This window comes from Triticum urartu, chromosome 3A (genome assembly GCF_056163025.1).
Source record: "Triticum urartu cultivar PI428250 chromosome 3A, HENAU_Tu73, whole genome shotgun sequence".
Classification (NCBI taxonomy): domain Eukaryota; kingdom Viridiplantae; phylum Streptophyta; class Magnoliopsida; order Poales; family Poaceae; genus Triticum; species Triticum urartu.
In genome coordinates this window covers 119,684,725-119,695,900 of record NC_141875.1, presented here as the reverse complement: position 1 = coordinate 119,695,900, position 11,176 = coordinate 119,684,725, and the positions used below count along the sequence as shown (strand labels likewise).

Here is an 11,176-nt window from a genome sequence, read left to right as displayed (position 1 = left end):
TTTTATCTTGAAATTTAGTGAGAGATCATCTTATAATGCTACCGTCAATCAAAGCAAGATAAGATGCATAAAAGATAAACATCACATGCATTCAATATAAGTGATATGATATGGCCATCATCATCTTGTGCTTGTGATCTCCATCTCCAAAGCACCGTCATGATCACCATCGTCACCGGCACGGCACCTTGATCTCCATCGTAGCATCGTTGTCGTCTCGCCAATCTTATGCTTCCACGACTATCGCTACCGCTTAGTGATAAAGTAAAGCATTACAGGGCGATTGCATTGCATACAATAAAGCGACAACCATATGGCTCCTGCCAGTTGCCGATAACTCGGTTACAAAACATGATCATCTCATACAATAAAATTTAGCATCATGTCTTGACCATATCACATCACAACATGCCCTGCAAAAACAAGTTAGACGTCCTCTACTTTGTTGTTGCAAGTTTTACATGGCTGCTACGGGCTTAGCAAGAACCGTTCTTACCTACGCATCAAAACCACAATGATAGTTTGTCAAGTTGGTGTTGTTTTAACCTTCGCAAGGACCGGGCGTAGCCACACTCGGTTCAACTAAAGTTGGAGAAACTGACACCCGCCAGCCACCTATGTGCAAAGCACGTTGGTAGAACCAGTCTCGCGTAAGCGTACGAGTAATGTCGGTCCGGGCCACTTCATCCAACAATACCACCGAACCAAAGTATGACATGCTGGTAAGCAGTATGACTTATATCGCCCACAACTCACTTGTGTTCTACTCATGCATATAACATCAACGCATAAAACCAGGCTCGGATACCACTGTTGGGGAACATAGTAATTTCAAAAAAATTCCTACGCACACGCAAGATCATGGTGATGCATAGCAACGAGAGGGGAGAGTGTTGTCCACGTACCCTCGTAGACTGAAAGCGGAAGCGTTAGCACAACATGGTTGATGTATTCGTACGTCTTCACGATCCGACCGATCAAGTACCAAACGTACGGCACCTCCGAGTTCAGCCCACGTTCAGCCCGATGACGTCCCTCAAACTCCGATCCAGCCGAGTGTTGAGGGAGAGCTTCGTCTGCACGACGGCGTGGTGACGATGTTGATGTTCTACCGACGCAGGGCTTCGCCTAAGCACCGCTACAGTATTATCGAGGTGGAGTTTGGTGGAGGGGGGCACCGCACACGGCTAAGAAATCAATGATCAATTGTTGTCTATGGGGTGTCCCCCTGCCCTCGTATATAAAGGAGCAAGAGGGGGTGCGGCCGGCCATAGGAGGAGGCGCGCAGGAGGAGTCCTACTCCTACCGGGAGTAGGACTCCCCTCCTTTTCCCTAGTTGGATTAGGACTTGGGGGGAAGGAGTGGAGGAGAAGGAAGGAAGGGGGGCACCACCCCCTCTCCTTGTCCTATTCGGACTAGGGGGAGGGGCGCGCGGCCAGCCCTTGCCTCCTCTTCTCTCTTTCACCTAGGCCCACTAAGGCCCATTTGATTCCCGGTGGGTTCCGGTAACCTCTCGGTACTCCAGTAAAATCCCGATTTTACCCGGAACACTTCCGATATCCAAACATAGGCTTCCAATATATCAATCTTCATGTCTTGACCATTTCGAGACTCCTCGTCATGTCCGTGATCACATCCGGGACTCCGAACAACTTTCGGTACATCAAAACATATAAACTCGTAATATAACTGTCATCGTAATGTTAAGCGTGCGGACCCTATGGGTTAGAGAACTATGTAGACATGACCGAGACACGTCTCCGGTCAATAACCAATAGCGGAACCTGGATGGTCATATTGGCTCCTACATATTCTACGAAGATCTTTATCGTTCAGACCGCATAACAACATATGTTGTTTCCTTTGTCATCGGTATGTTACTTGCCCGAGATTCGATCGTCGGTATCTCAATACCTAGTTCAATCTCGTTACCGGCAAGTCTCTTTACTTGTTTCGTAATACATCATCCCGCAACTAACTCATTAGTTGCAATACTTGCAAGGCTTAAGTGATGTGCATTACCGAGAGGGCCCAGAGATACCTCTCCGACAATCGGAGTGACAAATCCTAATCTCGAAATACGTCAACCCAACAAGTACCTTCGGAGACACCTGTAGAGCACCTTTATAATCACCCAGTTACGTTGTGACGTTTGATAGCACACAAAGTGTTCCTCCGGTAAACGGGAGTTGCATAATCTCATAGTCATAGGAACATGTATAAGTCATGAAGAAAGCAATAGCAACATACTAAACGATCTTGTGCTAAGCTAACGGAATGGGTCATGTCAATCACATCATTCTCCTAATGATATGATCCCGTTAATCAAATAACAACCCATGTCAATGGCTAGGAAACTTAACCATCTTTGATTAACGAGCTAGTCAAGTAGAAGCATACTAGTGACACTCTGTTTGTCTATGTATTCACACATGTATTATATTTCCGGTTAATACAATTTTAGCATGAATAATAAATATTTATCACGATATAAGGAAAATAATAATAACTTTATTATTGCCTCTAGGGCATATTTCCTTCAAAAATCATGGTTTTCAAACAATGTTAGTGAATTTGAAAAAGGTTCCCAAATAAAAAATGTGCACATACTTTATTTTTTCATCAAGTTTAAAATATTCGTGAATTTGAAAATTTTCATGAATTAATAAAAAAATCATGAGTTCTAAGAAATGTTCATAGTTTTTCTAAATGTTCGTGAATTTAATAAAACATCATGAACTAAATGTAAAAAAATAAAAGGTAGGAGAAACCCAAAAAACTACTAAAACCAGCTAAAAATGCAGTAGAGAAAAAAACTAGACAATACCTTCTCAAAACCTAAAAATCCGGATGGCACATAGTATCCCCACAACCCCCAAATGCACCAGGAGGCTCCAAATCGAGGGAGCTTAGTATCTTAGTAGATAGATGAGCACATATGGTGGTTCGGCTCCAACTAGTAGATAGGTTATGGTCTTTAGCCTTGACATGGGCAACACTCAGACAGAAGGTGGCGCTTCTTCTTCAATTTGCCTTCCGGCTCTGATCCCCCTCAAGTTTGAAAGTCTTCCAACGTAAATTCCTACCGGCTCCTCGGGACAACGAGGTTAGGGTTTCTTGTCGTGCGTATGTGACGACTAGATTTGGTGTCAGGGTCGTCGAATCGATTCAAGGGTTCAAAGATGACGACGGTGGCTCCAGGGTGCTGGCCCTTAGGGCATCTCCACCAAGGCCCCCAAGAAGCCCCCCAGGCGCTTTTTTCGACGCCGGCGAGTAAAAAATGCCCCAGTCAGGGCCCCAAGACGTCGTTTTGCGCCAAATTTAGCAAAAGTTAGCGCCGGCACGCCCACCCCGCACCCAGCCTGCCGGGCGGCAGCTGGGGACGCCGGCATTAGCTTTTTGCAGGCGCTGCCCCATTGCCAACCTCTCTCTCCCCCTTTCTCTTCTCCAAGCCCACCCACGTGCAGCACACTCCCTCTCTCTTCTCCACGCCCACACTCCCTCTCTCCCCGGTTCTACTCTCCATGTACTACGGGCGGGCGAGGCAGGAGCTCGCCGTGCGCGGCCGGGGAGGGCGCTGGCCGGAGCTGGCGAGGAGGGGCCATGGCCGGAGCAGGCAAGGCCGGGACGGGCGAGGCCGGAGCAGGCAAGGCCGGGGCGGCCACGGGTGCACGCGGCCATGGGACGGGCGCGGCCTCTGCTCACCGCGCACCGCACGCTGCCGGCCCGGGCGTGCTGGAGCTGCCGCAGGGCGAGCTCGAGGAGGCCGCTGGCCGGAGCACCCATACAGCGAGCTCGAGGAGGCCATTGGCCGGAGCTGGCGAGGCCGGGGCGGGCGCTGGCCGGAGCGCGCGTGGCCGGGACGGAGGAGGAGCGCGCGTGGCCGGGCGAGGAGTAGCCGCCGAAGAGGCCGCGCGCGTGGCCGTGGCGCCCGGGTGAAGTAGCTCAACGCAGAAGACGCCTCGGCCGCCGTTCGAGTCAACGCGAGCTGGGACTCGGGGATGCGGTCGTGGATGGAGCAGGGCAAGATGGGACGGCGGTGGAGGCCAGGCGGTCTCGCGTGAGGCCTCGAAGGCAGTTTGGCGGCGGAGGGCGAGCAGGCCGGCGCGGCGGGACGAGCGGGCGCGCGCGGGACGAGCTGCAGGGGCGTGCGGGCGCGGCGAGTTGCAGGGGCGTACGGGGGAAGAAGAGATGGCGCACGGGGGAAGAAGAGAAAGAAGTGCTGGGATGGGGGGATGGCTGAAAGAATCTTCGTTCACAGTGTAAAATTTTCGCCGGGGCCTTCCTAGGAGGCCGAAAAAATGCCTCCTGAGGGGCACAACGGCTGGAGATGCCCTTAGGGGCACACGCATGAAGAATTCTCGGTTCTCATCGACAAGGTCAGTCCGACTCCGATATGGGTGAGCCGACAACAATGTGTCGGTTGCTCGTCCTGACGACGACAAGGGTCATTCGGTGGTCTAAGAAGCTCAATGTAATTTTTATTTTGGTTTGAGGTCGTTTATACTTCTAGTGCACCTTTACAATAGTCTGAGTCCTTTTCTTAAAAAAAAGATTTGCACATTGATTCACCTACATTTGTGTTTGCGTTTATGATTAAGAGAGCTCCCGACAGTGCTCATAACTACGAAAACAATCCCCTGGTCCTTGGTGCCGGCAGTTGGCACAGTTTTCGGTTTTAAGACGACAACACGCTACTTACTCATCAACGAATGAGTACCTCATCAATCCCCTGGCCTCTCATGAGCGTTGGAAGAGGGACAACAATTCAACAAGAGACCGGCTCAAGCATGGGCAGGCTAACATAAAATCTAAATGAGATAATTACACCGGAGGTCTTAAAACTTGCGCGCGGCGGTCTGTTTGATACATAAACTTATAAAATACATGATTCTAGTCATCAAACTTGTGCAAATACAGTCACATTTCACGTACACAAAGGTATCCGCTGCCTGCATGGCACACCAGTGTGGCAAGGGCCGGTCGTCAGTGGCTGATAGCGGTGCATGTGATTTTTTTTTCAGGAAGACCCTTGGATTTTTTATCTGGTCGTTCACTGGGTTCCACTCATCACTGTACAGTGTAATAAAAATAGGCAGGAAAAATAGAACGGGTGAGAGTTAGACCCGGTGACCTGATGCACTACCGTGGGTGTCCTAACCACCACACCTGACAATGCTTCATGCCTAATAGTGAACTACTAAGATATATATCAGGATAAAAATACATATTAAAGATGCACTCTTTCTCCACCCAGAAAAAAAGGGTGCATTTTTAATATTTATCCAAACTTTGGATAAATATAGCAGCTGTTTCCCTAAAAAATGCACTCTTTTTAGCAACGAAAGATGCATTTTATAATTCTAAAAAAGATAGTTTTTTATAAAATAGACAAGAGCCAGGGTAACCACCAGACAAGACGACAGTTGATGCCTTAAATGGGATAAATTTACTTTTTAAACAAGGGTGGGCTAATTTTGTCAATCCATTAAAAAATCATTGGTTTGTCCGGGAAATTTACATACGTTCATTCTGACCAATATTTTCATCTATCTATATTTTCAAATTTAATTTTTTTGAATTCATACAAAACTTCATTGATTTGTCCGAAAGAATTTGCGCATGTTCATTCTGCACTATGTTTTCTTTTATCTAGATTTTTAAATTCAAATTTATCAAATTCAAACAAAATTAAGTTGATTTTTCTGAAAATTTATGTACATTCATTATGCACTATATTTTCTTTTATCTGGATTCTTAAATTTAAAATTATTCAAATTCAGACAAAAAAATCATTGATTTTTCCAAAAGAATTTATGTACATTCACCTGCACTATATTTCCTTTTATGCAGATTTTATAATTTATAATTATTCAAATTCAAACAAAAAAATTATTGATTTGTCTGATAGAATTTATGAAACTTTGACCATTTCAGGGGTGAGTGAGTTTTTTTGGATGGTACGGATTTCTTTTTAAACTACAAGAACATTTTTGTCGATTGTATATATTTTTAGTGTCACAAACATTTTTCTAAAATGCGTGAAAATTCAGAATGCAACATACGTGTTTCTAATTATGTGGAAATATTTTTATAATGTTTATACAAGTTTTAAAATTTCACGTCCATTGATTTTTTTAAATGCCACAAACATCAGAATCTCTTTTCTTACATAGAACAAAAGAGATGGCAACATAAAGAATGTTTATCCGTATATGATACTGGGTCGCCTTAGATGGTTTGTTAGCTCAGGCACGAGCGGCCATGAGGTCACAGGATAGAACCGCAGAGCTACCATTTTTGGGTTATATATTCCGTCGTTAATTATTTGGTCCTTGTTGAAGGATGTTAAATAGTCGTGCGAATTGAACATGAATCATCATTGGTCTGATGGCAGTGCGTGCGAGGCTGCTAGCAAGCTGGTCCTGGGTTAGAAACACACTCGTCCCATTTGTTTTTCATTTATTTGAGGGGCTCCTTACATAAATAGAAAAAAGTTTAGGGATTTTATGCAAATCTATCATGCACGCAGGGTCACAGTGGCTGCCAGCGGGCCCTGGCCATGCTCACATGCCACTCAGGCAGCGGAGACACATGCGTACGCGAAATGTGACCGTATTTGCACGCTCGCGCAAGTTTGATGACTAGAATCACGTATTTTATAAGTCTGTGCATCAAACTGACCGTCGCGTGCAAGTTCTATGACTTCCGATGTATTTACCTTAATCTAAATACATACGTACGTACGTACGCACCACGACTATCAAATTCATGAGCACATAATACGGGCGGCAGTACCAGCTACCAGTCGTGTACTACTGACTCCTACGTGGGAGTTGATGGCGATGTGCGCCTGGATTCCACCTACATTTGTTTGTGATTAGGTGCGGCCGACAGTACTGATAACCACGAAAACCATCGCGCGTGGTCCTTCCCTTCCCGCAGCATGGAGCGGAGGCCGTTTTTCCAATAAACTAACACGCAAACGCAACGTTATTCATCCACCACAAGTTATCCATGGAGATCTTTGTTTCCTTTCTTTTTCTCAGAGAATGATTATCTGCGTGCTCCACTGTTGCTGACTCATTGTTCCGTTCTAGTGGAACTTGGAGCTGGAATTAAAGTTATTTGTTTCCAGCTGTTTTTGGCCCCTCCGGGTTATGCGACTGTCGCACTCTCTATTTCTCCGGGTTATTTCGCGCTGCTAGTGGACAGTTCGAGCCCTCCAAAAGCCTCATAATTCCTCCACCTACTCGCCACTTCGGTTTGCCGTTATACGGCACCCACAAAGCCGAATATTCAATTCATTCCCAGAATACATTGTTTATACGACAAGATAGATACTGTTGTACTCTTTGTCCTTTAAATTATTGTGGTAGTATAATACGTAGTATTTCCCAGCCATCTCATGAGGGATGTTGGTCCCTTAAATCCCCAGCCTTCACGAGGACACAACCGTGCACGCACCGGCACCGGCACCAGCACCATGCCTACCTCCTCTGCTCCCCGCATCCTCTTCCTCTGCTTCTTCACTCTGCTCGCCCACTTGCACTCCGCCGTCGCCAGGCCGCACCACGCCCGCCTCTCGGCCGAGGACGTTGCCGCGGTCGAGGCGGCGCTGCCGGCTCGCCACCTCACCAAGGCCAAGACCACCTTCTTCGAGGTCAACCGGCCGCTGCACCCGCCGTGGGGGAGCTCGGGGCCCTGCTCCACGCTCCTCCTCTCCCAGTCCTTCGCGCTAACGCTCAACAAGCCGCCGGTCACCGCCGCCTACTCGCCGCCCTCCTGCCTGGGCGGCGCGGGGGACGTCTCCCTCGCCGTCCTCGAGTGGCGCGCCGACTGCCACGGCGTCCAGTACGATCGCATCTTCGGCGTCTGGCTCGGCGGCGCGGAGCTCCTGCGCGGCAGCACCGCCGAGCCGCGCCCGGGCGGCGTCACCTGGTCCGTGCACAAGGACGTCACCAAGTACGCCTCCCTCCTCGCCGCCGGCAACTCCACGCTCGCGGTCTACCTCGGCAACCTCATCGACGACACCTACAACGGCGTCTACTACGCCAACCTCACGCTCCACCTCTACTTCCGGCGCAAGGCCCAGCTGACGGAGGCGGCGCCGACGCCCGCCGACCTGATCGTCCCCGTCTCGAGGAGCCTGCCTGTCGACGACGGGCTCTGGTTCGTGGTCCAGAACAAGACCGACGTCGAGTCCACGCGCGTCGCCGTGCCGGCCAACGTGTACCGCGCGGTGCTCGAGGTCTACGTCTCGTCCCACTACTCCGACGAGTTCTGGTACATGAACACGCCGGACCAGAACGGGCCGTTCCGCGAGGTCACCGTGCTGCTCGACGGCGACGTCGTCGGTGCCGTGTGGCCGTTCCCGGTGATCTACACCGGCGGCATCAACCCCCTCATCTGGCGCCCCATCACCAGCATTGGCTCGTTCAACCTGCCCACGTACGACATCGAGCTCACGCCGTTCTTGGGCAAGCTGCTGGACAGCAAGGAGCACGAGGTCGGGTTCGCGGTGACCAACGCGCAGAACTCGTGGTACGTGAACGGCAACCTCCACCTCTGGCTCGACCCCAAGGGCTCCACGACCACCGGCGGCCTCATCTCCTACGACGCGCCCAAGCTGTCGGGGAGCATCACCTCGCACTCCGTGGACGGCATCGACGGGGAGTACCGCGCGACAGCGAGCCGCAACATCTCGGCCACGGGGTGGGTAAGCTCGTCGCGCGGCAACATCACCACCACGTTCGCCCAGCGGCTCAGCTTCGCGAACTCGAACGTGGTGAGCAGCAAGGGCAGCTCGCAGGTGATCAACCAGACCACCGACGCCCACGCCGACGTCGGCGGCGGCGCGTACGCGCAGCAGGTGCACCAGAGCTTCCCGCTTTACATCTTCCAGGGCGGCGACGGCAGCGGCACCTCCTCGCAGCGGCTGAAGCGGCGCGTGGAGATCGGGTTCGTGGAGTCGCGCGCGGGCGGCGGCGGGGCGGGGACGAGCACGCTGCGGAACGAGCAGGTGGCGGAGGCGGAGGTGGTGCTCCGGGACGACCAGGTGGCCGGCGCGTCGTGGCGGATGCACCAGGTGTACAACTACGGCGCCAGCAACGGCGGCTGCTACTTGAGGAACGTGACCAGCGTCGGCTACGACGTGCTTTTCGACCATGATGTGGCGTCGTGCGCCGGGACGCGCCGACGTTGACGCCTGTCGGCCGGGATAACGGCCACGAAGGGGCCTGGTGTAAACTGTAATGGGAACAGAAGTGGGCCCGAATAGTTCCGTACTACTGTAGTCTTTGCGTTATGGTTATGATGGGTCGTCTCGTGTCCTTAGCTCTGAATAAGAAAGGAGTGATGTGCTGTATGTAATCCCTAACTGCAATTAGTTAATTTGGAAAAAAGTGTCTTGAATTTGGAAAAATCATAGCAGTAGAGTTTGTTATGTGTTTAATTCCATTCTTTTCGAACTCATGTCTTCTGACTTTGCTAATTAGAACGGTTGTGCTAAAACTCATTCGGCTGACATAATTTTTGGTAGGCTGCGATTCGTGTTTTGCCTAGCGATTGTGTTGCATAATGACTCGGGCCCGGCCAATTCCTTTCTGTTTTCGCCGCGTTCTCACGCGTAGTGTTTTTTTTAACACAGTACAAATGCAAACGCTCATATAAACGCGCATACATTTATTTTTATGAACATACACACACATATCTTATCTCTATGAGTATCTCTGAGAGACTGAGCCGGCATATCATCTTGAGATTTTATAAAGTCACCGTAGACGCCTCGTCCATGATAAATGCGAGCACCGAGACTTGATTTTTGATGGGCTGGGGATACCACTGTCCACCTAACCTATAACATTCCAAATTTTTCAATTTGAATTGTTATACATAGATCATCCATGCATATCATATTTTACTGCATTTCGTTTCGCGGTCCTCAAAATCCTAAGCAATCCAAGGACCCTCGGAGAGGGTTGGGGATCTCATTGCTTTCATATTTGAATTTTATCAAATATTGAAACGAGGATTTTGGTTTTAATTATTTTTCTCTCCAAAAATATTTCAAATTAAAATATATGAGAAGAGATAATATGACTTCTCCAAAATAATTGAAATATTGGAGGAAAAATATTAAAATCAAATATTTCATTTTATTCAAATTTTATTGCCAGTTTATTTGCATTAGAAAAAATTGCATGTTTTTCGAAATTGCATTTTAGGGCCAAGAAAATGTTCATCTCGTTCTAAATATCTCTATTTAGATGGTGAAAATTTGTTTTGGTATTTTTAGATTTTTATTTTATTTTCTAGGATTTATTTAAGTTCTAGCAAAATTATTTTAAAAAAATAAAAAAAATCTCTCAGCGCCCGACTGGGCCGAAGCCTAGCCGAGCCGGCCCGCTAGCCCCGCGCCGCCGTCTCCCTCCAGGAGATCGGGAGGCCGCCGCCGCCCCGACCCCGAGTCCGGCCGGGACTCCGCCTCCCCGCGCCGCTTGCCCCTCCCCCAAGCAGCCCCCCTCCTTAAATACCCCGCCACCGGACCCCCTACCACCACCAACCCCGCCGCTTGCCCCGCCCCGCTTGCAGCGCCGCCGCCACCCCCCGCGCACCCCGCCGCCGCAGCCCACCTCGCCGGAGCCTCGCCGGAGGTATTAGCCGCCACCGTCGCCATTCGGTTTTATTTTAAAACCGATCCGTTTTTTAGAAACCCTAATTTTGTTTTTATAGATCGGTTCGTCGGGTTTTCTCGGTTTAGTTACTTTGCAGACGTTCGTCCATACGTTCGTTTTAACGAACGGTTTTCGCTTGTTAGTTACAGACAACGAACCTTCGTTCGTTAGCCTGTTCGTCAGTTTTCTTTTTCTCGGATTTTCTGCGATTATTTTTAATCGCGATTTCTGATCCGATTTTCGTTTCAGTTTATCTTTTCGCTCGTTTATTGGAATCAGGCGATTCAAGCGCCTAGATCTTCGTCTCGAAACCCTCTTTCTGTTTAATCAACTTGAACAAGATTTTGGTACTGTAAAATTTGACTTTAGTTCAGATTAGTAAACGGATCTTGTTTCTTTCGCAGTTTGAGTTTCATTACTCCGTTTGATTTGATTCTTTTTGCAAACCGGAGTTCTTAAGTTGAACTTTCTGGTCAATTCTTCTTATTTGAGTTCTACCC

General features: G+C 49.1%; 1 pseudogene; it reads left to right on the top strand.

Moving 5' to 3' along the window:
* Positions 1 to 7,407: 7,407 nt before the first annotated feature.
* Positions 7,408 to 9,474, top strand: LOC147978867 (peptide-N4-(N-acetyl-beta-glucosaminyl)asparagine amidase A pseudogene; annotated as a pseudogene).
* The last annotated feature ends 1,702 nt before the right edge of the window (positions 9,475 to 11,176 follow it).